The sequence below is a fragment of the Dama dama genome, chromosome 9 (assembly GCF_033118175.1).
Source record: "Dama dama isolate Ldn47 chromosome 9, ASM3311817v1, whole genome shotgun sequence".
NCBI lineage: Eukaryota > Metazoa > Chordata > Mammalia > Artiodactyla > Cervidae > Dama > Dama dama.
The window spans coordinates 48,690,807-48,717,907 of NC_083689.1; the positions used below are offsets into that span (position 1 = coordinate 48,690,807).

At 43.8% G+C, this 27,101-nt stretch overlaps 1 long non-coding RNA gene across 1 annotated transcript in view; it reads left to right on the forward strand.

Annotated features, from left to right (window-relative positions):
- LOC133061396 (uncharacterized) overlaps positions 1 to 9,597 on the forward strand; it is a 48,288-nt gene extending 38,691 nt beyond the window's left edge. Inside the window, exon 3 of the long non-coding RNA XR_009693980.1 lies at positions 9,561 to 9,597. This is a non-coding gene — a long non-coding RNA (uncharacterized LOC133061396). The remainder of the gene's footprint in view (positions 1 to 9,560) is intronic.
- The last annotated feature ends 17,504 nt before the right edge of the window (positions 9,598 to 27,101 follow it).

Sequence of the window (27,101 nt, forward strand, 5' to 3'; positions counted from 1 at the left end):
CCCTTGTAGAAAATCTGTTGACATCAGGAAATTTCCTGGCAGTCCTGAGGTTGGGACTCTGTGCTTTTGCTGCTGAGGACCCAGGTTCAATCCCAGTATGGAGAACTAAGATCCTACAAGCCATGTGACACTGTGGGCAAAGAAAAAAAAAACAAAAAAACAGTTGACCTTAAATGTAAGGAAGGGTTTATTTCTGAATTTTCAGTTCTGTTCTGTTGATCTGTATGTCTGATCCTTATGCCAGAATCACACAGTCTTGTTGACTGTAGCTTTGTGTAATAAGTTTTGAAAGCAGAATGTGTGAGTGAGTTCTTTTTTTCCCTCCAGGTTGTTTTGGTTGTTCTTGCTCCCTTGCATTGCCACATGAATTTTAGGATCAGCTTGTCACTTTCTCCAAAGAAGCCCATTGGAATTTCATGGAGGTTGCATTCAATCTATAAATTACTATCTCAACAACATTAAGTCTTCTGATCCATGGTTATGGGATGTCTTTCCATTTATTTAGATTTTCTTTAATTTCTTTCAAAAATACTTTGTAGTTTTCAGTATGTATCTTACAGTACCTTGTTAAATTTATTCCTAAGTATTTTATTCTTTGTGAATTTTTCTTAATTCATTTTTGGATTATATTGCTAGTATATAGAAATACAGTAGATGTTTGTGTATTGATTTTGTATTCTGCAAACTTGCTGATCTTATTTATTAGTTCTAATAGTTGTTTAGTGGATTTCTTGGGATTTTCTATATATCAGATCATGTCATCTGTGAATAAAGATGGTTTTTCTTCTTTCTTTCTGGTCCAGATGCCATTTATTTCTTTTACTTGCCTAATTACCCTGACTAGAAATTTCATTACAGTATTAAATAGAAGTGGCAAGAGTGGACATTCTTGTCTTATTTCTGACCTTCAGGGGAAAGCATTCAGCCTCTCCTCATTTCTTAGAGTTTTTTGGTAGATGTTCTTTATCAGGCTGAGGAAGTTCCTGTCTATTCCTAGTTTGTGAGTGTTTTTAGCATGAAGAAGTGTTGAATTTTGTCAAAAGCTGTTGATATTATCATGTGGTTTTTCTTCTTTATTCTATTGCTGTGATATATATATATTAGTTTCAGACGTTAAAAAAAACAACTTGTGTTCCTGAAATAAATCACACTTGGTCATGGTTTATAAACCTGTTTGTATGTTGCTGGATTTGATTTTCTAATATTTTTTTGAGGATTTATATATAGATAGATAGATATAGATATATTCATAAAATATATTGGTCTGTAGTTTTCTGATTTTGATACCAGAGTAATACTGACCTCCTACTGTTTATATTTTTAAATGACTTGGTTTTCATATTGCAGAAATAAGAAAATACAGAAAAGTATAACTAAATTTAAAATTACTCTTAATCCCACAAGTAGAGTACCACTGTTAGTATTTAAAAGTATTTCCTTCCCATTTTTCCTATGCTTATACATATTAAAATAAGAAATTGGCATCATGCTCTGTAGGAAGTTTGGAATGCTGTTTTGCTTTTTGTAAATGTTAAAATTACATTTGTGAGCTACAGTGGAGTGTTGTTCTTGTTATTATTTAGTTGCTAAGTCATGTCTGACTCTGTGACCCCATGGAACTGTAGCCCACTAGGCTACTTCCTCTGAGTTGTCATTTCCTTCTCCAGGTGATCTTCCCAACCCAGGGATCGAACCCGTGACTCCTGCATTGGCAGGTGGAATCTTTACCACTGAGCCACTAGGGAAACCCAATGTTATTCATCCATAAAAAGTAATGACAGTCTGTAACATGGATGAACTTTAAAAATATAATGCTATGTGAAAAAGTCAAACACAAAAGTCATATATTGTATGGTTCCATTTCTTTTTTTGTTGTGTGTGTGTCTCAGTATGGTTCCATTTCTCTAAGATAGCCATAAATTAAGGTAGATCCATAGAAACAGAATGCAGATTGGTGGTTGCCAGAGGCTAGAGACTGTGTGTGTTTGGGAGGTGGGAGGACTGTGGAATGGAGAGTATGGAATGCTTAGTGAGTGCAGGGTTTACTTTTTGAGGTGAGGATAATGTTTGGAACTATTCAGAGGTGGCGGTTGCACAATGCTGTGAATGTACTAAATGCCACTAAATTGTTCATCTTAAAATGATTATCTTTAAAAACAAACAAACAAACAAAAAATGATTATCTTTATGTTAAGCGAATTTTACCTCAATACAAAAATTGTGAGCTTTAGTGTATGTGATAAAACTCTTTAAAAGTGTGATTTTAAAATATTTTATTAGATTTTTTAAATTACAATATGTGCATATTTTGTTATGAAATAAAGTAATAGTTAAGGTTTATGTGCAAATCTCAGAATCTCATAATTTCTTAGCAACTATAGAATATTTCATTAGAGATATGCTTTATTTTGTTATATATATATAGCTCTTCTAAAATTATTGTCATGTATCATGCTGTAGCCATAACACTGTTTCTTAGAAGTGAATTATTTCCCAAGTTATTATTTCCTAAACCAATTATCATTTACTTAAAATTAAATCCTGTAAGTGAGTGGGTCAAAAGGGAGGAATCAACATTTATAAGATTCTTTAAGTTCACTGCCAATTTTTTTACACAGTGCCAGCAGTTATTATATTTTAAATAAATCTTTGCTGAAAAAGGCAAAAAATAAAGTTTTATAAGATACTGTAGGGGAATATCTTCACAATTACAGAAGAGGGAAAAATTTCTTAAGCTAGACTCACTCAAAGAAACATAAAATTAATATGTAAATTGAATTATTCTCAAATTAAAGTTCCCTGTTCATCAAAATGTTATTACAAGTTAACTAGAAAGATACAGATTCAGAGAAAATACTGACAAATCATATAACTAATAAATGGCTTGTATCCAGATTTTATCAAGAACTCCTATAAATTCATAAGAAAAGAACTGAGTGATTGCAAAAATATTCTGTATAAAAACTTTAGAGTGTACCTAAAGTAGTATTTAGGGGAAAATCTATAGCATTAAATATATGTATTTGAAAAGAATTGTTGAAAATATCAGCCAAAGATGTATTTCAGGAAGTTATATTCAAAGAAAGTAGAAGAATGAAATAATAAACAGAAGAGGAGAAATCAATGAAATAGAAACCAAACATACAATAGAATATTTTAATACTAAACTTTGTTTTTCAAAAAAATAAGAAAATTTAAATAACTCTTTATTATGAGACTAATAAAGACAAAAGAGAATAAACAAATAATAGTAAGAATGAAGAAGAGGATATTACTAGAGAACCATACACATTTAGAGGATACTGGGAAGATATTAAAGAACAACTTAATGCCAATAAATGTAAAAAGTTCAAATAAAATGGAAAAAATCTCTAGAAATAATAATTTAGAAAAAGTGACTCATAAAAAAGTGACTCATGAAGAAATGGAAAATCTGAATAGTCCCCTAAATATTAAAGAGATTGAATCAGTGTCTATCTATATATTTACTTATTTAAAATTGAAGTATAGTTGATGCACAATTTTACATGTTACATGATTCACAATTTTAAAGGTTATATTCCATTTATAGTTACTATAAAATACTGACTATATTCCCTGTGTTGTACAATATAACCTTGAAGCTTATTTATTTTATACATAATACTTTGTACGTCTTAATCCACTACACCTATCTTGCCCCAACCCCATTCCATCTTCCCTCTGGTTGTTGTTCAGTCACTAAATTGTGTCCAGCTCTTTTCAATCCCATGGATTGCAACGCAACCAGGCTTCCCTGTGTTAACCACTAGTTTATTCTCTGTCTGGGAATGTGTTTCTTTTTTGTTATATTCACTAGCTTGTTTTATTTTTTAGATTCCACATATAAGAAATATTGGGTTGACCAAAAATCTGTTCGAGTTTTTCAGTTTTTACCATAGATATGATGGAAACCCCCAAATGAATTTTTTTGCCAACTCAATATCATACAATGTTTGCCTTTCTCTGACATTTCACTTAGCATAATATTCTCCAATTTCATCATGTTATTGCAAATGGCAAAATTTCATTCTTTTTATGACTGGTATTTCACTGTATATGTACATTTAGACATTTGTCTATATGTATATATATGTGTTACATACATATATAAATATATATACACACATACACACACATATATATATCACATCTTCTTTATCCATTCTGTTGATGGACACTTAGGTTGCTATTATGTCTCGACAATTGTAAATAATGCGCTGTGAACCTTGGGGGAGGTGCATGTATCTTTTTTATGTAGTGTTCTTGTGGTTTTTTGTGGATTCCACTCAGGAGTGGAATTGCTGGGTCATATGATAGTTCTATTTTTAGTTTTTTGAGAAACCTCTGTACTGTTTTCCATAGTGGCTGCACTAATTTGCATCCCCACCAACAGTTACAAGAGTTCCTTTTTCTCCACATCTTCACCAATATTGTTATTTGTGTTCTTTTTGATGATAGCCCTTCTGACGTATGTAAGGTGATGTCTCATTGTAGTTTTGATTAGTGTTTCTGTGATGGTTAATAATGTGGAGCATCTTTTCATGTGCCGGTTGATCATCTGCATGTCCTCTATGGAAAAAATGTCTATTCATGTCTTCTGTCCATTTTTTTTTTGATCAAGTTGTTTGTTTTTTGATGTTGAGTTGTAAAAGCTATTTATATATTTTAAATATTAACCCGTTATTGGTCACATCATTTGCAAATATTTTCTCCCATTCAGTAGATTTTTTGTTTTGTCAATGGTTTTCTTTACTGTGCAAAAACTTTTAAGTTTAGTTAGGTCCCATCAGTTTAATTTTGCTTTCTTTTCCTTTGCTTTAGGAGTCTGATCAAAAAAATTATTGCTACAATTTATATCAAAGAGTGTTCTGCCTATGTTTTCTTTTCTAGGAGTTTTATGGTTTCTGGTCTTATATTTAGGTCTCTAATCCATTTTGAGTTTATTTTTGTATATGGTATTAGAGAATGTTTTATTTCATTGTTTTGTATGTATGTGTCCACTTTCCCCTGGAGAAGGCAATGGCACCCCACTCCAGTACTCTTGCCTGGAAAATCCCATGGATGGAGGAGCCTGGTAGGCTGCAGTCCATGGGGTCGCTAAGAGTCAGACACGACTGAGTGACTTCACTTTCACTTTTCACTTTCATGCATTGGAGAAGGAAATGGCAACCCACTCCAGTATTCGTGCCTGGAGAATCCCAGGGACAGGGGAGCCTGGTGGGCTGCCGTCTATGGGGTCTCACAGAGTCGGACACAACTGAAGTGACTTAGCAGTAGCAGCAGCAGTCCACTTTCCCCAGTACCACTTATTAGAGACTCTCTTTTCTCCATTGTATATTCTTCCATCCTGTGTCATAGATTAATTGATCATAAAAGCATGGCTATATTTCTGGACTCTCTACTCTCTCCCGTTGATCTATGTGTCTGTTTTTATGCCAGTTACATACCGTTTGATTACTATCACTTTGTAGTATAGTCTGAAGTCAGGGAGAGTGATTCTTCCTTCTCTGTTCTTCCTCAAAATTATTTTGGCTGTTTAGAGTCTCCTGTGTTTCCATACAAATTTTAACATTATTTTTTCTAGTTCTATGAAAAATGCCCTTGGTAATTTTTTTGTCCTTGGTATTCTGATAGAAATTGCATTGAATCTATAGATTGCCTTTGATAATATGATCATTTTAACCATATTAAATATTAATTTTTCCAATCCATGAATACAGTCTATCTCTCCATCTGTTGTGTGTTGTCTTCAGTTTCTTTCATCAGTAGTTTATAGGTTTCCAAGTACAAGTCTTTTACCTCCTTAAGCATGTTTATTCTGATATACTTTATTGAATCAGTAATTAAAATCTTCCCCAAAGAAAACTTCAAAGCCAGATAGCTTTACCTGTGAATTATAGTGAACATTCAAGGAAAATAAAATTTCATTCATACAAAAACTTCTAGAAATTTAGAAGTTTCTACTCTCCTAAAACCAAAGTTACACTCCTCAACTCATTTCATGGAACTAATATGACCCTAACCCCCAAATCTGACAGGATCAATATAGGAAAACTAAAGGGCAATAGCTCAGTGGTAAAGAGTCTGCCTGCAGTGCGGGAAACACAGGAGATGCAGGTTCAATTCCTGAGTCAGGAAAATCCCCTGGAGGAGGAAATGGCAACCCACTCCAGTATTCTTGCCTGGAAAATTCCATGAGCAGAGGAGGCTGGTAGGCTACAATCCAAGAGGTCACAAAGAGTTGGACCCAACTGGGGATGTGTGCATACGTGTATGCATGAATGCATACATTTATGAACTTATGTTCACTTATGACATAGATATAAAAATGCTAACCCCCCCCAAAAAAATGCTAACCAAAGTATTATTGAACAAAATTTAGGATCATATAAAAAGTATTACTGGACTTCCCTGGCAGTCCGGAGGTTAAGACTCTGCGCTTCCAATGTAGGGGGCAAGGGTTCAATCCCTGGTCAGGGAACTAAGATACCATATGCTGTGTGGCATGGCCATAAAGAAAAAAAGAGAAAAAAAATCTTTTAAAAAGTATTATTAAAAAAATTAGGATCATATGACCAAGTTATAATTAATTCTATGAATATGTTTTGTTTAATATTAAAAAATATTAATATAATTTATCATGTTAACAGATTAAAGGGAAAAGTTTTATGGTTATCTCAATAGATAAAGCAAAATTATTTAATAAAACTCAACATCCATTAAATCAAACGGTGAATAGTTAAAAAATTTTTGCCAAACTGGAACTGGGAAGAAAATTCCTTAATTTTCTAAAAGCTGTCTTTTGAAAAAAAAACTAAAGCAAGCATCGTACTTAGTGGTGAAACAGTGAAAGTTTTTCCTTTTGAAAATTGGAACAAAACAAAGATATCCATTACTACCACTTTTTTTCAACGTTATACTGGAGGTTATAGCCAGCACAGTGAAGAAAGAAAAGGAATAAAGACTGGAAAAAGAAAGAAAACTGCCAGTATATATAGATGATAGGATAGTGTACAGAGGGATTGAAAAATAATCTATCAGTAGTTAGAATTATTAAAAGAGCTCAGCCAGTGTCCTGGACTTTAAAAATCAATGTACTTAATAGCAGCAACTAAGAGAAAAGTTTTGAAGGATAGCATTTGTGATATCAATTAAAAATGCCAAATCACTAGGAATAAATCTAATGAAAGTTAAGTAAATCTTCAATGCAGAAAAAAGTGAAAGCATTTTATGGACAGAAATTAAAGATCTTAGTAAGTGGAGATATGATGTTCATGGCTTGGAAGACTCGATATTACAAAGATTGTCAGTTCTTCCCAAAGTAATCTACAGATCCAATTTTATTTCTAATAAAAACTCATCAGGATTTTTTTTGTGAACTATGACACAAACATCTTTATATGGACATGCAAATTTATATGCAAAAGGCCAAGAATAGCTAAGTCATTCTGGAGGAAAGAACAAGACTAGAGGAATTGCTGTGCCAGATTACTATACAGTTAGAGATTAAGAGAGTGTGGCATTGAATAGTGTGCATGCTCAGTCACTCAGTTGTGTCCTACTCTTTTGTGATGCCATGGACTGTAGCCCACCAGGCTCCTCTGTCCATGGGATTTTCCAGGCAAGAATACTGGAGTAAGTTGCCATTTGCTTCTTCAGAGGATCTTCCCAACCCAGAGATCAAACTTGAGTCTGCTGTGTCTCCTGCATTGGCAGGCAAATTCTTTACCACTGAGCCACCTGGGAAGCCCCAGGTGTAGACAATTTTAATGGAATGCTTCCCAGGTGGTGCAGTGGTGGAGAATCCTTCTTCCAGTGCAGGTGATGCAGGAGAAGTGGGTTCGATCCCTGGGTCGGGAAGATCCCCTGGAAAAGGAAATGGCAAGCGGTTCCAGTATTCTTGCCTGAGAAATTCCATAGATAGAGGAACCTGGCGGGCTACAGACTACAATCCATGGGTTGGCAAAGAGTCAGACACAACTGAGCAACTGAGCATGCGTGCACACACACACAATTCTGTGGAATAGAGAGAACATTATGGAAACAGACCTGCACAAATCCAGATGCTTGATTTGTAACAGAGATGGCGTGTGTAGCAGTGGCAAAAAGATGGACTCTCAAATAGACTTGGCTGGAACAACTAGATATCCATATCAAAAAAGAATTAAATTGGGACTTCCGTAGTGGTCCAGTGGTTAAGACACCAGGCTTACACCGCAGGAGGCAGGGCTTCTATCCCTGGTGAGTGAACTAGGATCCTGCATGCTGCACAGCATGGCCAAAAAAATAGGAGGAAACAAAAATAATTAAATCAGACCCCTATCTCACACCATACACCAAAATCGACTCCATGGGCATATAAGTATAAAAGACAAAACTGTAATTTTAAAATAATAATGTAGAAGGATATCTTCATAATCTTGGGTAAGGAAAATTTTCTTAAACAAAGTGCAAAAAGCAATACTATAAGAGAAATACTAATAAAATGAAGAATCACTCTTTATCAAAGACACTAAGAGAGTTAAAAGGCAAGCTATAGAATAGCAGAAGATTATTGCAAGAGATAAGATTAACAAAGGGCTTTTATCTAGAATATATACAGACTCATTCAATTCAGTTCAGTCGCTCAGTCGTGTCCGACTCTTTGCGACCCCATGAATCGCAGCACGCCAGGCCTCCCTGTCCACCACCAACTCCCGGAGTTTAATCAAACTCATGTCCATTGAGTCAGTGATGCCATCTAGCCATCTCATCCTCTGTTGCCCCCTTCTCTTCCTGCCCCCAATCCCTCCCAGCATCAGGGTCTTTTCCAATGAGTCAACTCTTCGCATGAGCTGGCCAAATGATTGGAGTTTCAGCTTCAGCATCAGTCCTTCCAATGAACACCCAGGACTGATCTCCTTTAGGATGGACTAGCTGGATCTCCTTACAGTCCAAGGGACTCTCAAGAGTCTTCTCCAACACCACAGTTCAAAAGCATCAGTTTTTCGGTGCTCAGCTTTCTTCACAGTCCAACTCTCACATCCATACATGACCACTGGAAAAACCATAGCCTTGACTAGATGGACCTTGGTTGGCAAAGTAATGTCTCTGCTTTTTAATATGCTATCTAGGTTGGTCATAACTTTCCTTCCAAGGAGTAAGCGTCTTTTAATTTCATGGTTGCAATCACCATCTGCAGTGATTTTGGAGCCCCCAAAAATAAAGTCTGACACTGTTTCCACTGTTTCCCCATCTATTTGCCATGAAGTGATGGGACTAGATGCCATGACCTTCGTTTACTGAATGTTAAGCTTTAAGCCAACTTTTTCACTCTCCTCTTTCACTTTCATCAAGAGGCTTTTTAGTTCCTCTTCACTTTCTGCCATGTGGGTGGTGTCATCTGCCTATCTGAGGTTATTGATATTTCTCCCGGCAATCTTGATTCCAGTTTGTGCTTCTTTCAGCCCAGCATTTCTCATGATGTACTCTGCATAAAGTTAAATAAGCAGGGTGACAATATACAGCCTTGACGTACTCCTTTTCCTATTTGGAACCAGTCTGTCAGAGGCGGCGGCCGAGACGAGCTACCCCACGCCCGAGGTCAGGGGTGGCGGTCAAGAGGAGCAACCCCCACTCCGAGGTAAGGAGCAGCCATAAATGGCCTAGCCTTCATATCCTTCCTTTGTTCACTCACACAATACAGGCTGTTCTGGGAAGAGACAGGCACCATCTGCAGCTCCAGTGAACTCCGAAGAAGCTTGCAGGTTTCTGCTGATCACACTCGCTGCAACTGGAGAGCAAATTCTTCCTTGAGGAGGAATCTGGGTGGCACATCTTTGCAACTGCCAAAGGCCAAACTGGCCACAACCTAAATGTCAACTGCAGAGAGGTTAAACTCTGCTGTGTTCTTACAACATACCCATAATTCCCCAGTGTTTCTTCATGTACCTCTGAGGCCCATCTGTTCCAGGGCAATGCATGATCCTATCCTTGCCAATACTTAATATGGGCAGTCTTAAGAATTCTAGTTCTTTTAGCTGTAGTTTTAATTAGTATTTCCCTAATGACAAATGATGTTAAGCATCTTCTCATGTGTTTGTTATGTAAATATCAGTTTGGCTAAAGTTTTCTTCAGTTGGTCTTTTGCTCATTTTTATATTATATTTGTATGTGTAATTTTGTATATGGCTCATACTTATAGGCCTTTAATTCACATCAAGTTAATTTTTGTATGTGGTCTATGATGTGAGTAAGGGTCAAGATTCATTATCTTGCACGTGTGCTAAGTCCCTTCAGTCTTGTCCGACTCTTTGCGACCCTATGGACTGCAGCCCACCAGGCTGCTCTGTCCATGGGATTCTCCAAGCAAGGATACTGGAGTGGGTTGCCAGTAATTCCAGGGGAAAGATTATTCCCTACTGAGTTGCCTTGGTACTGTTGAAAACCACTTGATTGGGTATTGTGTGAGTCTGTTTCTATCTTTACATTAATATCACGCCTTTTTATTCCCCATGTTATACTATACATCCTTGAGCCTACCTTACATTCAGTCTGTACCTCCCCACCCCTGTGTTGCCCTTCCCCACCATTGGTAACCACTAGTTTGCTCTCTGTATCTGTAAGTCTCCTTCTTTTTTTGTTACACAGCCTCACTTTAAATCGATGACCACAACCCTTCCCAAGTGAGACCTAAAAGCTTGCCCAGGATTCATACTTCGTCCCCAGGTCTACTCGCACACTCTCTCCCAGCCGATTGCTTCACACCTCCTCCACCTCACTCTCAGCTAACAACCTCTTCCTAGTTTAAGAAAACAGAAGAGAAGTTCCATGGGCGCCACCACTACTTCCTCCACCCACCTGCATCTGTGCTCGTCAACTCTGCCTTCCCTTTCGCTGATGTGGGTGAACCTTCCATGCTCCTTTTTAAGGACAGCCCCCTTTTTTTGTGCAGCAGATGCCATCTCCACCTGTTTATTCGACTTCAGTCCAACATTTATCCACTTCTCACCTGCATCATCAAAATTCCCCTCTCTCCAAAATTATTACCAACAACACACAAAAATACTGTAATTTTTCCATCTTAAAGAAAAACCTTCCCTTGGCCTTATATCCCCTTCAAACTGTCACCCTATTTCTCTGCTCCTATTTATGGCACAACTCCTGAAAGGAATTGACTCTTCTTGCCACCTTCAAGTCCTTTCTTCCCTTGCTTTCTCCCAACCACTCCCATCAGCCCTCACCACTACGGTAAGACTGCCTCTGTCAAGGACTCTCCATGTTGTTAAATCTCAAGCCTCACTTTTGTTGCCTCTTCATAGGACATGAGAGTTCATCTCTCCCTCCTTGGTGCCTGGATCATCACCCTCCTCTCCTGGTTTCCCTCCTGTCTCTGTGGCTGCTCCTTCACAAAGTGCCCCTTTGCTGACATTTCCTCATCTCTAAGGCTCAGTCCCCGGACCTCTTATCTCCACTCACTCCATTGCTAATCTTCTCCAGTGTCCTGGCTTTAAATATAATTCAGTTGTTGACGACTTCCAAATTTATATCCTTGGCCTAAATCTTTTTCTGTATTCCCACTCATATTGTCTCCAGGCAGTCTCCTGAAGCTGAATCATGGCTCCCCCCGCAAACAGGCCCAAGCTTACCAAGTCTGCCCAGTCCAGAGCTTGCCCACTTCCATGTAGACATTTGAGTTTTAAACCCCAATTAGAAGATAAAAATTAAGACTTTCCTTCTGCACGGGTCTTTGGAGCCAGGGCATCTGGAATAGCTAAGAAGCTCAGGGGGCAGCACTCCTGGGTGGGTCAGGCACTCCTGTGCCCGCATCTTCCATGCACACAGGTGCCTGCCCCTCCACACCTGTGCACTCTGTCTGCTCCGTGTCTCCTTCCCGCTTCCTCCCCAAGTGCAGGGACATAGTGACTTTCCAGGAAGACCCAGTCCTGAGGACACTGGCCTTCCATCTTGTGGACTTGATGCATTGTCTCTCCTTTGGACTCCTTAGTTCTCTGGGATCCTACAGCGCCCAGACCAAGTGGGGAGCTTTGTAATGCCCCTCTGGCTCCTTTCCTACCTTCTCTGGGCTTACTGCTCTGGATCCATACCTAACCTGGGAAACCCACCTGGACTTCCAAGGTGGGTTATGTTCCCCCAGCCCAGTACCCGCAGCTGGAAGACAGAAAGAGCTGTTCACTGCAGCAGGAGGCATCCAACCTCCAAGAAGCCTCCTAAGTGGGCTTCTTAGCAGCAGATGAGACATAGGGCCATCTTCCCCTCCCCACACCACTCAAGGCTGCAATTTTGCAAACCAAGAATTAAAGGCTGGAATACTCAACGCCCTGCGGTCTCCCGAAGTGGGAGGATCCTAAAGGAGGATCAGCTTCCCTCAGAAGGCACATTGGCAGGAGGTACACGGGTAAACAAGCAATCTTGGGGCAATGCTAATCTGCTTTTTCCTTTTCTTCAGAGTGTTTGGCTGAGTCTAAATTGAATTATTAATCTAGTCCTGTGTGCCCATGTCACTTTTTCAGACAACCAGTTTATTCATGACTCGCCCACTATCAATTTCAACATGCAATTTGCAATGAAATTTGACTGATCAGCAATACCATAATTAGTTGCAAATGTCTGTGCTTGTATTTGTTTGGTGTAGGGGCTTTTTCATTAAAGTGACGGAGGCCAATAAATGCCATGACTTTGCTCTGGGATATGGGACTAGCAGCTGCTGTATTTTGGGCCAGAAACAGGCAAGCTGGTAAAGAGATTGTGGGGATTTGAAGCTGTAGCACCAGGAGTTGTGTTTTTACCTTAATACATTTGTGTTCACAAAGAGGAATCTGAGTTGGGCAGATAATTACATGTGTAACATGTGAGGAATAAATGAACTGGAGTTACTCTGTTTGGCCTCTCCCTCACTCTCAGATCTGCTTGTATGCCTCCAGTACATAGCGGGCTTCCTACCAGGTGAGGCAGCTCTACTTGTGAGAAATTTCTTCCTTGCCTGGGCTCCCACCTGCCAGTTGTATGTCTGTCCCACCTAATCCAGGGTTCTGGTCTCAACGTAGAAACTGTTGCATGAGCTTGGGCCAATCTCTTAGCTTCAATTTATGCATCTGGGAAAAGGGAATTATGCGGTTGTCTTGTCTCAAGGATTTATAAAAGTCAGAGTTTTTAGCTGCAAGCAACAGAAGTCAATTCTTAAGCAGATTGACTTAGTTGACTTAAGTTAAATTGATTTAAGCAGAAAAAGAATAAGAATATTGAGCAGCGCAGAGAATCTCTGGGCAGAGAAGCAGCTCCAAAGACTCCACAGCTTCGCACAAGGCCCCCAGTCACAGTACAGAACTCAGGCAGAGCCTTGCTGCTGTCACTGCACCACCACCACCACCATGCACCACGCTGTGCAGGCTGGTCTGCAGCCTCCTGCCCTTGCCCTCGGGTATCACAGTCTCCACCGCCCCAGAACGTGAGCCTGCTGCACCCATGATAACCACCAAGTGCTTCTTCAGGCCAGTAGCTCCTGGGTCACAATCTGGAGCCTGTATGTCTGATTGTCAAAGCCTAAGTCAGGGGCCCTTGCCCAGTCATGAGCAGGCTGGGAAACACATGCACGTGGTACTTTCAGCCTCTCTGGTGGGAAGTAGGCTCAGCCTCAGAATGAGGGGAATTCCCCATCACAGGAAGAGGGTTCCGATCCTGGGTAGCCAAAAAGAAGAACAAAGAATCAAATATGATAGTAGATGTCAAAGGGGTTTGAAAAGTTACCAAGCTCCACACACCTGCTGAAGATGATTATTCATTTTAAAAATACTTCTGCATATACTGAAGGAAGAAAGTTGTGGCCCCTGCCCTCAGAGAGAGCACAATACAATCAGGAAATTAAGCAGGCATGGGCCAGATGACCCCTGCTCCAGGCAGGGGCTGGTAACTCTTGGGGATTTCAGGGTGCCCCAGTTATACTCTGATTCACTATGAGGCACGAAGTTCAGTGGAGTGGGCAACGTTTAGGGGGTTTCTTGGAGGTGAGAGGTATCTCATGTTCTCATTTTGTATCCTAGAGCTATGCATCCACCCACTGATGTCTTGTACAGACCCACACACAAGGATTCCTGCCCATACATGTCTGTTCCCTGCTGAGAACTGTTGTAGTTTTCCTGCTTAGTGTCCATCCCTCCTCTTCTGGTAACAGCCACCTAACTTTCACCTAGGAACTACTCCTCTTGTCATTTTCAGCACGGGTACTTCAGGTGGTTCATTCTTTGTCTTGAGAGTCACATGTGAATCAGGCCTGGCCAATCAGAGTAGCATAATGCATTGTATGCTATTCACAGTTGCATAATAGTTGGTTTAGGGATGGGCATGTGACATAAGCCAAGCCATGAGGTCTATTGGAACGAATACCAGCTGTCTGAGTGGCCAAGAAAAATATGTCGTCCTTTCATCTGAATTTGGAGATGTGAGGGTGTCAACTTGGAGCTGTTTCCAGCTGTCTTGCCATCACAGCCTAAGAACAGAGGCAATGCTAAAGAAAGCAGAAATGAAGACTAGCCTGGTCCTCAACAAGAACCTACTGTACAGCACAGGGAACTATACTCAATATTTTGTAATAACCTATAAGGAAACAGAATTTGAAAAAGAATATATATACATATATATATATGTATATATATATAAGGCTTCCCTGGTGGCTCAGATGGTAAAGAATCTGCCTGCAATGCGGGAGACATAAGTTCAGTCCCTGGGTTGGGAGATCCCCTGAAGGAAGGCATGGCAACCCATTCCAGTATTCTTGCCTGGAGAATCCCCATGGACAGAGGAGCCTGGTGAGCTGCAGATTTCGAGGTCGCAAAGAGTTGGACACGACTGAGCAACTAAGCCCAGCACAGCACGTATATAAAAAACTGAATCACTTTGCTGTACGCTTGAAACTAACACAACATTGTAAATCAACCATGCTTTAAGAAAAAAAAGAATGACCTGATCCTGTTGACATTTTTGAGGCCCTGGACCAAGCTGTACCTGAAGCCCCTGAACTTTTCCATTATGTAAACCCACCAAACAAATACATAGATCCCTTTTGCTTAAGCAGGTTTGGGTGAATTTCATATTACTTAAAGCTAAAAGAGTTCTAATTGATACACACACACACACAACACACACACACACACACACACTCTCTGCTAAAGCACCAGCCTTGAGCCAACTCATTAGGACTATCCACAATGAAATCAACAGAGGGCCTTCTCTTTGGAACAACAGTTCTTCAGAGCCCCATGAGAAGGCAAGTCTCCCAAACCATTCATTTTATAGATGGTGACCCAGAGGGACAACTAACCAACAACTCAGAATACATGGCATAGACCTTAGCTATTATGAAGGGACTCCCTAGTCTCCCCAAATCTCAGTCTTAAGTCCACAGAAGCCAGTCTGAGGATGTATAGCTAGAAACAAGCTGATCATGTAGCTGAGGCAACTCAACCAAGAACGTACATTGTCTATGTAGAGTTCAAGAAACTAACCTAGGTCTATTATAAAATTCTTCCTGGCATCCTAATGATGGTCCTTGCTCTTAATGACTAGCCTTCAAAGTGTAGAAAGCATGACTCAAACTTAAATGGAGCTATCTTCTTTCCCAAGATATGGAGGGGGCTTCTTTCAGAGATGCAGTCAGTTCTATCATTCCAAGGATTGAAGACCTGGACCAGAGAGAGTGACTTGAGGGCAGGATCCAATTCTGAGAAACCCTACTTGAAGATGTTAACAGTAACAATGACTCAGGGTCACGTGAATTAGAAGCTGCTCAGAGACAGACCAGATGGGGATATTCCCCAATAGACTCTGAGAGCAGCTTGCCACCCCTCTATCAGTCCTGAGCTGCTAAGTCAGCTACACAGGTGGATAACCGTGGCACAAGTGGAGAGATCTGTTCAGGCATATGGAGCCCCTGTTGTATTTATAGCACCATATGACAACTGTGGGATGCCTAACCCTACATGGAGTCTCACTGTTTTTACCCACAGTCGGAACAATGGGTTTCCTAGACTGGCCCCAGCTTCACATATGCTGTCCAGTTGTCAGACTCCACATTCACATTTGGGTTTCTGAGATAGTAGGGCCCACTGATGCCTGGGCAAGACTCTGTTGCCTGTAGGGCCAAGGATCTGGTATTGCATGTAACTTGTAGACCCTGGTGCCCCCTACAAACCCAAGCTCAGCAGAATTGTTAGCAATGGATGGATATGTCATTCCTGAATCACTTTTGGAATTGGGTTGGCAAGTATTTGCAGTCTAGGAAATAAGTTGAGACATTGCCTTGAATCTCTCTCTCCTCCAGTTCTGAGTTTCTGCACACAAGCATCACTGCCCACTGACACCCTACTCACATGCAGCCCAGATCAGGCACCATACCTTTTGCCTGCCTCTAGAACAGGGGTCTGTAAACTATTTCTGTACAGGGTCAGAGTGAATATTTTAGACATTGTGGTCCATAGGTCCATATGGTCTCTTGCAGCTGCTCAACTCTGCCTTGTAATGTGAAAATAGCCAGAAACAATATGTAAATTAATGGGCTTGGCTGTGTTCCTATATGAACACTGAAATTTGAATTTCATATAATTTCTACTTGTCATGAAATATTATTCTTCTTTAAGTTTGTTTTGAACCATTAAAAAATGTAAAAACTATTCTTAGCTGATGGGCTATTCAAAATAGCCAGAGGGCCAGATCCCTCCAGTCATAGTTTGCTAATTCCCTATTCTAGAATGTCCTGTCCTGGGGCCCGGACTCCCAGAGTCACTGAGGCGGTCACGTCCTGTAGAAATGTGGGTGATAATAAAGTAACCAACCCTTCTGGTTTGCCCAGAACTGAGGGGTTTCCCAGGATGTGGGATTTTGGGTGCTAAAACCAGGACAGTTGGTCACCCTAGGTAGTAATCAATCACCCAAAGAGATGGTAGCAGGAAGCAGTTGGCCAGGGTTCCAGAATGGCCCCTTAGAGCCTGCCCCATGCACTGCCTTGTCCTGTGGTTTGTGGTGGGGCCTTGACCCACCCTGCTTGGCCCTCAGCAGTGAGACGCCCCCTCCTCCAAGCAAGAAGACTTCTGTGGTCTGGGCGCTCTCAAAAGGCAGGAAGTTGAATCATCAGCTCTGGTAACGTCTCCGTCATCCTGTGGGTCCAGGCCCAGGGGGACTGACTCCACACTTTGCTGCTTTTTCTGAAAACAAAGCTCCAAAGGGAGGCTTCTATTGAGGTTTCTGAAGGAAAGAAAGCTTACATCAGGTAGGGAGGAGAGCTGGGTGGCAGGTCCATTGGGGCTCTCACTCAACTTTGGCCTGAGCTTGCTGTGTGACCTTCAGTTATTTTCTCACCCTTTCTGTTTCTGGGCTTTGGCTTCTACCACAGAAATGCTGATTCTTGAAATCCCCTTGAATTAGGAGTGTGGTGACCAAAGAGACAGCATCCTTGTTTTCTGGAAGAGTTATTCTAGCTTTATGACCAGGGATGCAGGATACTCAAACACACATCCTTGTCTTCCACTCACCTGGAAGCAGGACCTGACCAACTTACCCTGGTTCAGACTGTGAGACTTTAGGAACGTGACAAGACTGGACTTAATGGGCTGAAAGAGAGGGGCAAAGTAGCCCACCAGGCTCCTCTGTCCATGGACTTTCCCAGGAAGAATAATGGAGCATGTTGCCATTTCCTACTCCAGGGGATCTTCCTGACCCAGGGATAGAACCCACCATCTCTTGCATTAGCAGATAGATTCTTCACCCCTGTGCCACCTGGGGAGCCCTACAGGTAATAACAATGGTACTCTCTACTAACTGCTCTTTATTAATGCCAGCCCCTGGGTGATCTCATTTGATCCTCACAATGACCCTTCAAGATAAGGACTATCATTATTTCCATTTTATTTATTTATTATTCTTTCTGGCCATACCACATGGCTTATGGGATCTTAGTTCCTTGACCAAGGATTGAACCCAGGCCTCTGGCAGTAGAGATTCAGAGTCCTAACTACTGGGCCACCAGGGAAGTCCTTGTTATTTCCATTTTATAAGTGAAGTAAATAAGCTACAAAGAGGTCAAGTACCTTGCCCATGTTCAAACAGCTACCAAATGGTGGAGTAGGCATTAACCGCTTTGTTAGACTGAAGCTTTGAGATTCAGGGGCTGTGGGCTGAACTCAGGAAGCCCACAGATGGCAGTGGGGAGGGATGAGCTTCCCAGAGGAGTCTAGGGTAGGGTGGGGGGCATGTGTTCTTCCTCCCTAATATTGCTCAAAGACCTGCAGAGAACGCTTAGAAGTCTGGGGTGTGCCGGGCTATAGGATCATGCTCCTGGAGGAGGGAGATGATACCCCACAGATTCTCCAGATGGTCTCCACGGGCCTGTAAGGAAACTGGATGCATGGCAGGGTTTGCTGCAGAATGGGAGCAAAGAACAAAGATAGCTGCCCTTGCTCCAAAGGTACCCCCAGATGGTCTGTATACTCCTCCTGGCCTTATGCCTGAGGTACCATACTCAGGGCTCACACCATGGGCTACAGGGCCCAGGCCATGCCTTGCTTGGTTTCCTTCTTTCTCTGCAAGAAAAGAGACAGTGGGAAATGGGCAGGTCTAACCAGGCTTATAGAGGACCAAGCCCCAGATGGGCCAGTAGGGCCACTGACAGGATGTGCTTCCTGGAGTGGAGGCAGCCCCACCATAGGTGTCCTCAGTTACCCATCAGGTAGACAGTCCTGGGGAAAGACACAACCCAGCTGTCCTGGCCACTAACTGGACCCCCAACATGGGCTTAAGCTAGGCCTAGAGATTCCTTCTCTGATCAGCAATCAGGTTCCAGGCCAGCCTCAGCTAAACCCCTGAGCATACCTTACCTTTTTTGGGGCACCATGAAATTCTCTACAAAGTCCTTTATCTAAAAAGGATTTATTGATGCCCACTGTCCTCAGATGGTAAAGAATCCACCTGCAATGTACAAAACCTGGGTTAGATACCTGGGTTGGGAAGATCCCCTGGAAAAGGGCATGGCAACCCACTCCGGTATTCTTACCTGGAGAAGTCCATGAACAGAGGAGCCTGGTGGGCTACAGTCCATAGGGTTGCAAAGAGTAGGACACAACTGTGCAACTAACACACACACACACACACACACACTGTGTGAGCAGTGACTGGATTAGTAAGAGTGGGGATTTTAGAAGCTTCATTAGCTTAAGGACCTACTGGGGGCCAGGCCTGGACCGATGTCTTGGGGTGGAGGGAGGGGGTGTGGAATCTGGGTGCAGGGACTGAGGCTACCCTCCTGACACTTGGACCTCTGTTCCCCGCTGCCTTTCCTGCCGCCTAGGCCTCAGGAGCCAAACTCTCCCTGCAGACATTTGACTTCTATTACCTGGCTATTTTAGGCAGCCCTGCTGAGCTAGACTTGATTATGGCAAAACTGAAATAGTTTCTTATTAGATGTGGCTGGCTTATCCTTCCAAGAGAATCTTTTTAGGACCCCTGGGATCTTGTGGTAAGAATGGCCCTCATCCTACCCTCCAGTCCTTCTGGCATGAACGGAATAGCAGCCCAGTCTCATCCATGGCCTCTGCACAGAATCTGAGTTTCATGGGCACATGTGGGGCTGAGGGCCAGGGGCAGCAACAGTACTTCTAGCCAGATCTTGGCTCTGCCCTCTTCCCTGCTCCCAGTTCCTCCCCCACAGAAGAAAGGGCAGAACAGGATTGGCCAGGTGAGGACACTGGGACTATGCCTGAGGAGAGACTGTTCTGGCCCTCTCCAGCTTCCTGCCAGTGTCAGCCTGGGTGTGGAGCCTGGGAGGCCCTAGTCCTTCCCGGTCCAAAGGTCACTAACAGCCCAGGGGCTGCATGTGGAGGGGGCTGTTCTTCAGCCAGGGAGGTGCAGGACAAAGGAGGGCGGGCTGCAGAGAAGAAAGAGGCTGAGCTTTGTGCACATCTCAGGTCCTGAGTGCATCTCTGCCTGGGCCGGCTGGACCACAGGGCTTCCCTCTGGGTTTCCCCCACCCCCCAGCCTGGACAAAGCTCTGCAGAATAGCCCATCTTCAGCTCTTCCTGCTCCTGGGTGGCAAGTCTCCTGTAGGACTTGAGTGGGATAACACCAGGCTGCCAGGCTCCAGAGGCCAAGTCATGCCCAGCTACTCCTATCAGACAGTCGCTACCCTGCAAGGCATCTGTCCCCATCAGGGATAAGTGCTGTCAGACTTGCCAGTTAAACCTGCCTCAGGTAGCCAGGGCTCCATTGTTACCTTGGTCACTGGTGGGGCCAAGTGGGCTCGATGGGGATCCAAGTGGTGAGAGTGGGGGCCAACCTCAGGACTCCAAGGGAGCTCCTGGAAGGTGCAGTGTGTCCAGAGTAAGGGAGACCATGGCAACTGGGGCTGTTGGAGTGGAGTGTTTCTGCTCAGAGGAGCGGGGAGCCCTGTCTTGGGACAGTGAGGGATGGTGAGGAGAGAGCTTGGAAATGGCTGAGGGGCTGCTCTCCAGGCCTTCACCTGGGCGCTGTGTTGTAGACTAAACAGCACACTGTTAGACCGTGCGACTCTCAGAGATCAGAGGAAGGCGCCGGCACTTCCAGGTCAGTGCCTGAGAGCACTTCCTGAAGACGTGGGTGTGCCAATAAAGAAAGAAAAACTACTCAGACTGGGGGGGCTGTGGGAGCAAGAGTCTGGAGGTGGGAACATATCAGACAGGTGTTAGGACCCATGAGAAGCCCAGGGAAATGTGTACAAAGGTTATGGGTGAGGAAATGGCAAACAGTGGAACACTCTGGCCCTGAGCTCCATGCCCTTCCAAGCCTTTGTCCACTGTTAGGGGGTGAATTGTGTCCCCACAAAAAGATATACTGAAGCTGTAACCTACCCCGCTACCTGTTAACATGACCTTATTTGGAAATAAGGTCTCTGCAGAAATAGTTAAGATGACATCATTAGGGTGGGCCCTAATCCAACACAATGTGGATGCTTGTAAGAAGAGGGAAATTCGGACAGAGACACAGGCAGACGTGAAGAACACCTTGTGGAGACACACAGACACAGAAGGAAGACAGACTCGTGAAGATGAAGGCAGAGATTGCAGTTGTGCAGCCACAAACCAAGGAACAGAGAGCAGGAAGGAGGGAGCCCAGCCCTGCCAACACCTTGATTTCAAACTTCTAGCCTCCAGAACTGTGAGAGAACAGATTTCTGTTGTTTTAAGCCACCAAGTTTGTGGCACTTGGTTATGGCAGCCCCGGGAGACTAATGCACCAGGTTGATCCTGCTGCCTGGGTCACCTTTCCTTCCTGTCTAGACCCTTCCAGCTAGCCTGCTCACTGCCTTTGAGTGCTACCACCTGCTGCATGCTGCACAGTCTAATGTGACTTCCCTGAGTCACCTGATGCTGAGCCCTCGTCCAATAGACCTGTAAAGTTTGATAGCCAGCCTACCTCCCAGACTAGACTGTTAGCTCCTTCAGGGCAGGGCTGGCAGCATGGGGCTTGGTACACAGTGGGTGCTCAGTCAGTGTGAGGTAAATGGAGGGGTCATTGAGACTGGCACTTGCCATCTGTTCCTCCACAGCCTAGCCCAGCTCAGGTGGGCACAGAGTTGCCCAGAGAGGTTACAGCATCATCTGTGCAGACCGCTTTCAGCTCCTCCACATTCCAGTTCCCTCCTGGTCCCATGTAAGTCTGAAGAACTTGGGGAAATTCCTAACCTTCTCTTTCAATCGGGCCACTGGCCCTAGGAGTTTGCCACAACGTAAAACTGCTCAGGTCCCTCCAACAAGGGGACTGTGTCTGTGGCTCGATGACTCATGCACACTGATCCATCCCGCAGCCTTGGGCGGGACCCAGGGCTGGGGATCATGCCAGACAGCGCAGGCTAGGAGCTTGGACGTCCCGTTGCCCCAGCCCAGTCCCAGGAACGGAGTGTTCTCAAGGCTTCAGGACAAAAATTTGGAAGCAGGGAATCAACTCTCATTTGAACTGAGACCTGAGTGACAAAAAGGAGCCCAAAGAGGAAACAGTGAGTTCAAAGGCCCTGAGGTAGGAATGAGCTTGGCATGATGAGAGACTGAGCAGAAGGCAGTGGAGGCTGAAGCCTGGTGAAAGAGAGGTCAGCGAGAGGACATGTGATTAGATTGGGCCCACGTGGATAATCCAGGATAATCCCTCCATCTCAGGTTCTTAATTTAATCATATCTTCAAAGTCTCTATTGCTATATAAGTAACATGTTGCAGGTTCTGGGGAACACGACATAGCCATCTTTAGGGGGCATTATCCTACCTGACAGTTATCTCTCTCAGCCTCCTGTCTTTTTCACTCTTTCACTTCATTTCTGTTTACCTTTCTACCTCCCTATGTGGATCTGGTCATGGATCTCTTGACCTGTCATCTAGCCACAATTTATCTCTCTTCCTACCCCCTAACCAGTATCAACAAGTTATTTATCAATCTATCATTCCTCCCTGGCTTTAATCTTTCAATCTAATAATTTCATCACCCCTCAGCCATCAATCTAATAAACTAACTTTTAAACTCAATCTATCATTCAGTGCCCTCTGTCCATTATGAATTATCAATCATCTAGCTCCATATTTGCATGTGTCACATATGTGGATATTTTTTCTCAATGCTTGCAAATAAATTCAATTAGTATTCGCTGAGTGCTTGTCATCTGCCCAATTTTACGTTGTGTATCAGTGAGATAAAGGGCCGATGACAGCCCTGTAGTTACATTTGGATCTCTTTATCATCATCATCATCACGATCAATGCCATCATTGCCCAGTCCATGTACACTGTTCAAATCTGTTATCCACATAGAGGCCATTTTTATTTATTCATATTTATTTTTGGCTGTGCTGGGTCTTTGTTGCGGCACGTGGGCTTTCTCTAGTTGTGGCGAGGGAGGCCACTCTTTCCTGTGGTGCACGGGCTTCTCCTTGCAGTGGCTCCTCTTGTTTCAGAGCACAGGCTCTAGACTGTGGGCTCAGTAGTTGTGGCAAGAGGGTTTAGCTGCCTATAGCATCTGGGAGTTTTCCTGGCCAGGGATCGAATCCATGTCCCCAGCATTGGCAGGCGTATTCTTAACCACTGGATCACCACACAAGTCCCAGGGACCATTTTTATATGAACTTTCCAGATAAATCCAAGGTGCTCTAGTCTGACTTTTGCTCACTAGCCATCCTATGTTTGCATAAATAATGCAGACTCATTTTAACTTGATCTTAGATAAAGTGTGGGTAGAAAAGTATATCTGCTGGGCAAGCATCTTATGCATCAAATAACAAATCCTAAAATTATACGGAAATTGTTTTTAGGTTGTCTGTGCAAATAGCACAAAAGATGGGAACTCCAGAGAAGTGGCATCAGGCATACGTGGGCACATGCAGACACAATGACACGACACACACATACACATCCATGTGGGTACACACAAATGTATACATGCACACACAAGCACATGTGTACCCTCTCTCTTCCCTCTCTCCGTGCACAGTTGCTCCTTCCTTCCCCCCAGACACACACAGGGCCAAAGCAGGCGCTTCTGCACTGACTCACGTCCCGCCTTACCTTGTTTCCGGTCTAGGAATCTTACCTCCCTACCTGGGTTTTGAGGTCTTCTGGGGCAAGAGTGGTGCCTGCTCTTCCTTGGGCCTACCCTTAAGTAGGTACTACTTAAGAGCTACCTACCCTTAAGAGCTGCTTGCCTCTCCTTGAACTCTGAAAGCAGTTGGGGGTCAGGGAGATAAGGAACTAGATGTCCAGTGGCAGAAGCTCTCCAGGGGAGTCCCTATTGCCAAACACAGTTTCCCCTGTACCCTAGGAAACTGCCTTTCCTGCCCTAGCTGGATGTCAGGGTGATGCAAGATTTCCTTCTTCCACAGAACTATCCTAGAGAAGCTGTGTTAGGTGGATAAGCAGCCTGGATGTGGCCTAGGTAGAGAGCGGTTTGACAAGAATACCCTTGTTTCTAAGCATCTCTGTTGCACAGGCATCCAGCACCAATTCCTGTCCAAGCCTCTCCCCAGGGCCCTGGCAGGGGATCCAGCACATTTGGAAGCAACTTGCCACCTGTTAGAGCTGCAGGTCCTAGATGTCCAGCAGCTATAGTGCCCAAGGTCACCCCAGGCTCAGAAGTCTCTTTGTCTGCAGTCCTAAAGGCGGGATAGCTTATTCACTTGTGCCTGCAGGAGGCTCCCAAGGCAGCCACCTTGCACCCTGGAACGCTTCCTGGCAATGGGAGGCTGGTCAACACCATTCATGAATCCTTGACTGTGGTGTGGCATCTCAGAGCCAGTTGACCGTACTGCTTCTGACTCCACACTGAGCCTTGGTCCTATTTACATATTTGACACACACTCCCATGCAAATCCAGTGTATGTCCCTTCACATCTGTAGTATCCTCAGGGCTGGGACCTCGTGTAACACATCCTTATAGCCTGAAGCCAGGCCAGACCAACTGTAGGGACTGTATACAGAACAGGTCTGCCCCTGCACACACCCGCGTCCCACAGGCCCAGAGCCCAAGCCCTGGCCTCAAGCACCGTCTCCTTCTCTCACCCAAGCTAGAACCCTCACTCAGTGGGTTTCATTAACTGTGTAGGGCCCAGCAGGTATTGAATTTACCCCTACACTTGTTCCCTAAGGAGCCATGTTGGACCAGGTCCCCTCAAGCCAGATGTGTTGGAAAGAAAATGTGCTCTACCTGTCAGAGGAGGGGGTTCCTCCCAGAGGCCATGCTGCTCAGAAACATCTCTCTTCCCACCCTGGTTCCCAGGCACAGCCTGACTCATGCCCTAGTCTCAGCCGGCCAAAGGCCAAGTGAGGCTTCTCTGTGCCCTTCCTGGAGTTCAGCCTCCATTGGGGGGTGAGGAGCGTCTGGAATAGACTTAGAATCCCAGGCTGGCCAGCTGGAGAAGTCCAAACAGGCTCCAGGCCACCCAGGAGTCAGCACGGGGGCTAGACCAGAGAGCAGACGTCTTGTCCCTGCCTGCCAGGACCATGCTCTAACCTTGGTTGGGCTGGGAGAGTCCATCCTTCCACCCCACTGATGCTTCTGCTCTTGGAGAATTCTGAGCGCCTGTGGGGCAACCAGCATTGCCCAAATGCAAAGGGCTCCTTAAGACTCCCCTGACAACCACAGAGTTACCTCTTCCTCTCCAGCTCCACAGCCCTACCCCAGCCCCTGACCCCCTCCCCAACCTTACTCCTTTCACTCCAACATAGGCAACTGGTCATCACCATTCACTACATTTATTTCTATGAAGCTATGTATATCTGTGTATCTGTGTTCAGTTTAAAATGTAGACTTCTGTAGGTATTTTTTTTTTAAGTAAATGAGATCATACTGTACATGTTACCCTAAAACTGTCTTTTCACTTAACACTTTTCTTGGGGCTCTTTCTACATCAGACGCACAAAACCACACAATGTTTTTTCGTTTGCTGTCTTCTTTTTTGCTCTTGGTTTATTTAGTAAGTTCTCTAGTGACAAACATTCAAGCTATTTCAAGTTTTTCAGTGTTACAAACATTGCTGTAATGATGCTCTTAAACAGATCCTCTTGTGCCCACATCAGAGGGTCTCTCTGAGGGAGATTCTTGGAAATTAACTTCACATTCTTGTCTTTTCCTTCCAATTTGAGGCAACCATAGGGCCTCACCTTTCATCCTCAAGAAGCATACTAGTATATTTTTCTGTACAAAGGGAGGTCTATAGTCCAGGTAGACACCACCCATCTCTGTAGAATATCCTCCATCCTCCCATCTCATGTGAATTTCCATCTATATGTAGGTCCATCTCCAGGCCCTTTTAAAGAAACTCTCTTGACCAACTCACAGGCTCTATGATAGCTTGTTTTTACTTTGACCTTCCCATCTATGCTTAAGGAGTTATTTTTCTAAATGGGACTAAATCCCTAGGAGACTGAATCTTGGCCTGGAACTCACTGCCCTAAGATGAAGCCTTGTTTGTGTGGGTGCTTGTAAAATGCATGTTATTTCTAATAAAACCAAGTTACCTTCAGTGTGGCTATGAACTCATCAGTAAATGCATGGGAAGGGTCTTTGTAAGACTGTCACACTGACTGGGGGTGGAAGGTTGGATGGGACTTTGATTTATGAGAAACCCTGAAAAAAACAGACAGTTTTTCTCACACTATTCAACTTGGTTGGGACCCAGTGCCTTTGGTTCTTGGATTGGGCCAGGCCCCTCAGCTCTGAGTGGGTTGTCTCACACTTTGACTCTGGTCAAGCTGGCCCCTGACTTGGCTGGAGTTACTGCCTGCTGCCAGTTTCTGGGGAGGTGTTTCGAGGCCCCAGGGATCTCATTTGCCCTCTGCCATCTGTGGCCACTGGACTGGAGCTGGAGTCTGAGAAGGGACAGGTGGCCTGGCTGGCACCTCATCTAGCCATCTCCTGGGGCTGGTCAGTACCATCTTGAAACCAGCTGGCGAGGGCTCCAGAGGGGTCCCTCTCCCCGGCATGTATTTGTGGCACCACAGAAAAAGCCAAGGCTGGGTCCTGCCAGGTCAGTGTCTTCAGGCACGGACACAGCCTTAGGCAGCTTTTCTCTCTATTCCAAACCCCAACTGCAGCCCCTGCTTAGAGCCTGGGAGGCAGAAGCTGCTGAATTTGTCCTCCCTTGAATGCCAAACTGTGTGCTCTGCACAGGGCTTGATGCAGAGTAGGCAGCCAGGGAATATTTATTGAATGGTCAACAGAATGAATGCTCACCCTCCTTTAGGGGCAGCCACCTAATGCCACTGTGTGTGGGAGGGTGAGAATTGGATTCCAGACACAGAGGAGACAGAAGAAAGTGTGAACAAACCTCACTTCTGTCTATGTAATCGTCCCAGATTTCATATTTCCCTTCAGGATTCCCAGGAATTCTTCAGGAACTCTAATGTTAGGTTAAGTGTGATCCACTTTTCCTAAGCCTCCATACCTGTGCTACTTCAGGCATGATCTGTGAACCAGCAGCATCAGCATCATCTGGGAACTTGTTAGAAATGCAGAATATCAGGCCCCACCCCAGACCTAATGAGTCAGAATCTGCTCTTGAACAAGATCCCAGGTGCTTTACGTGCGC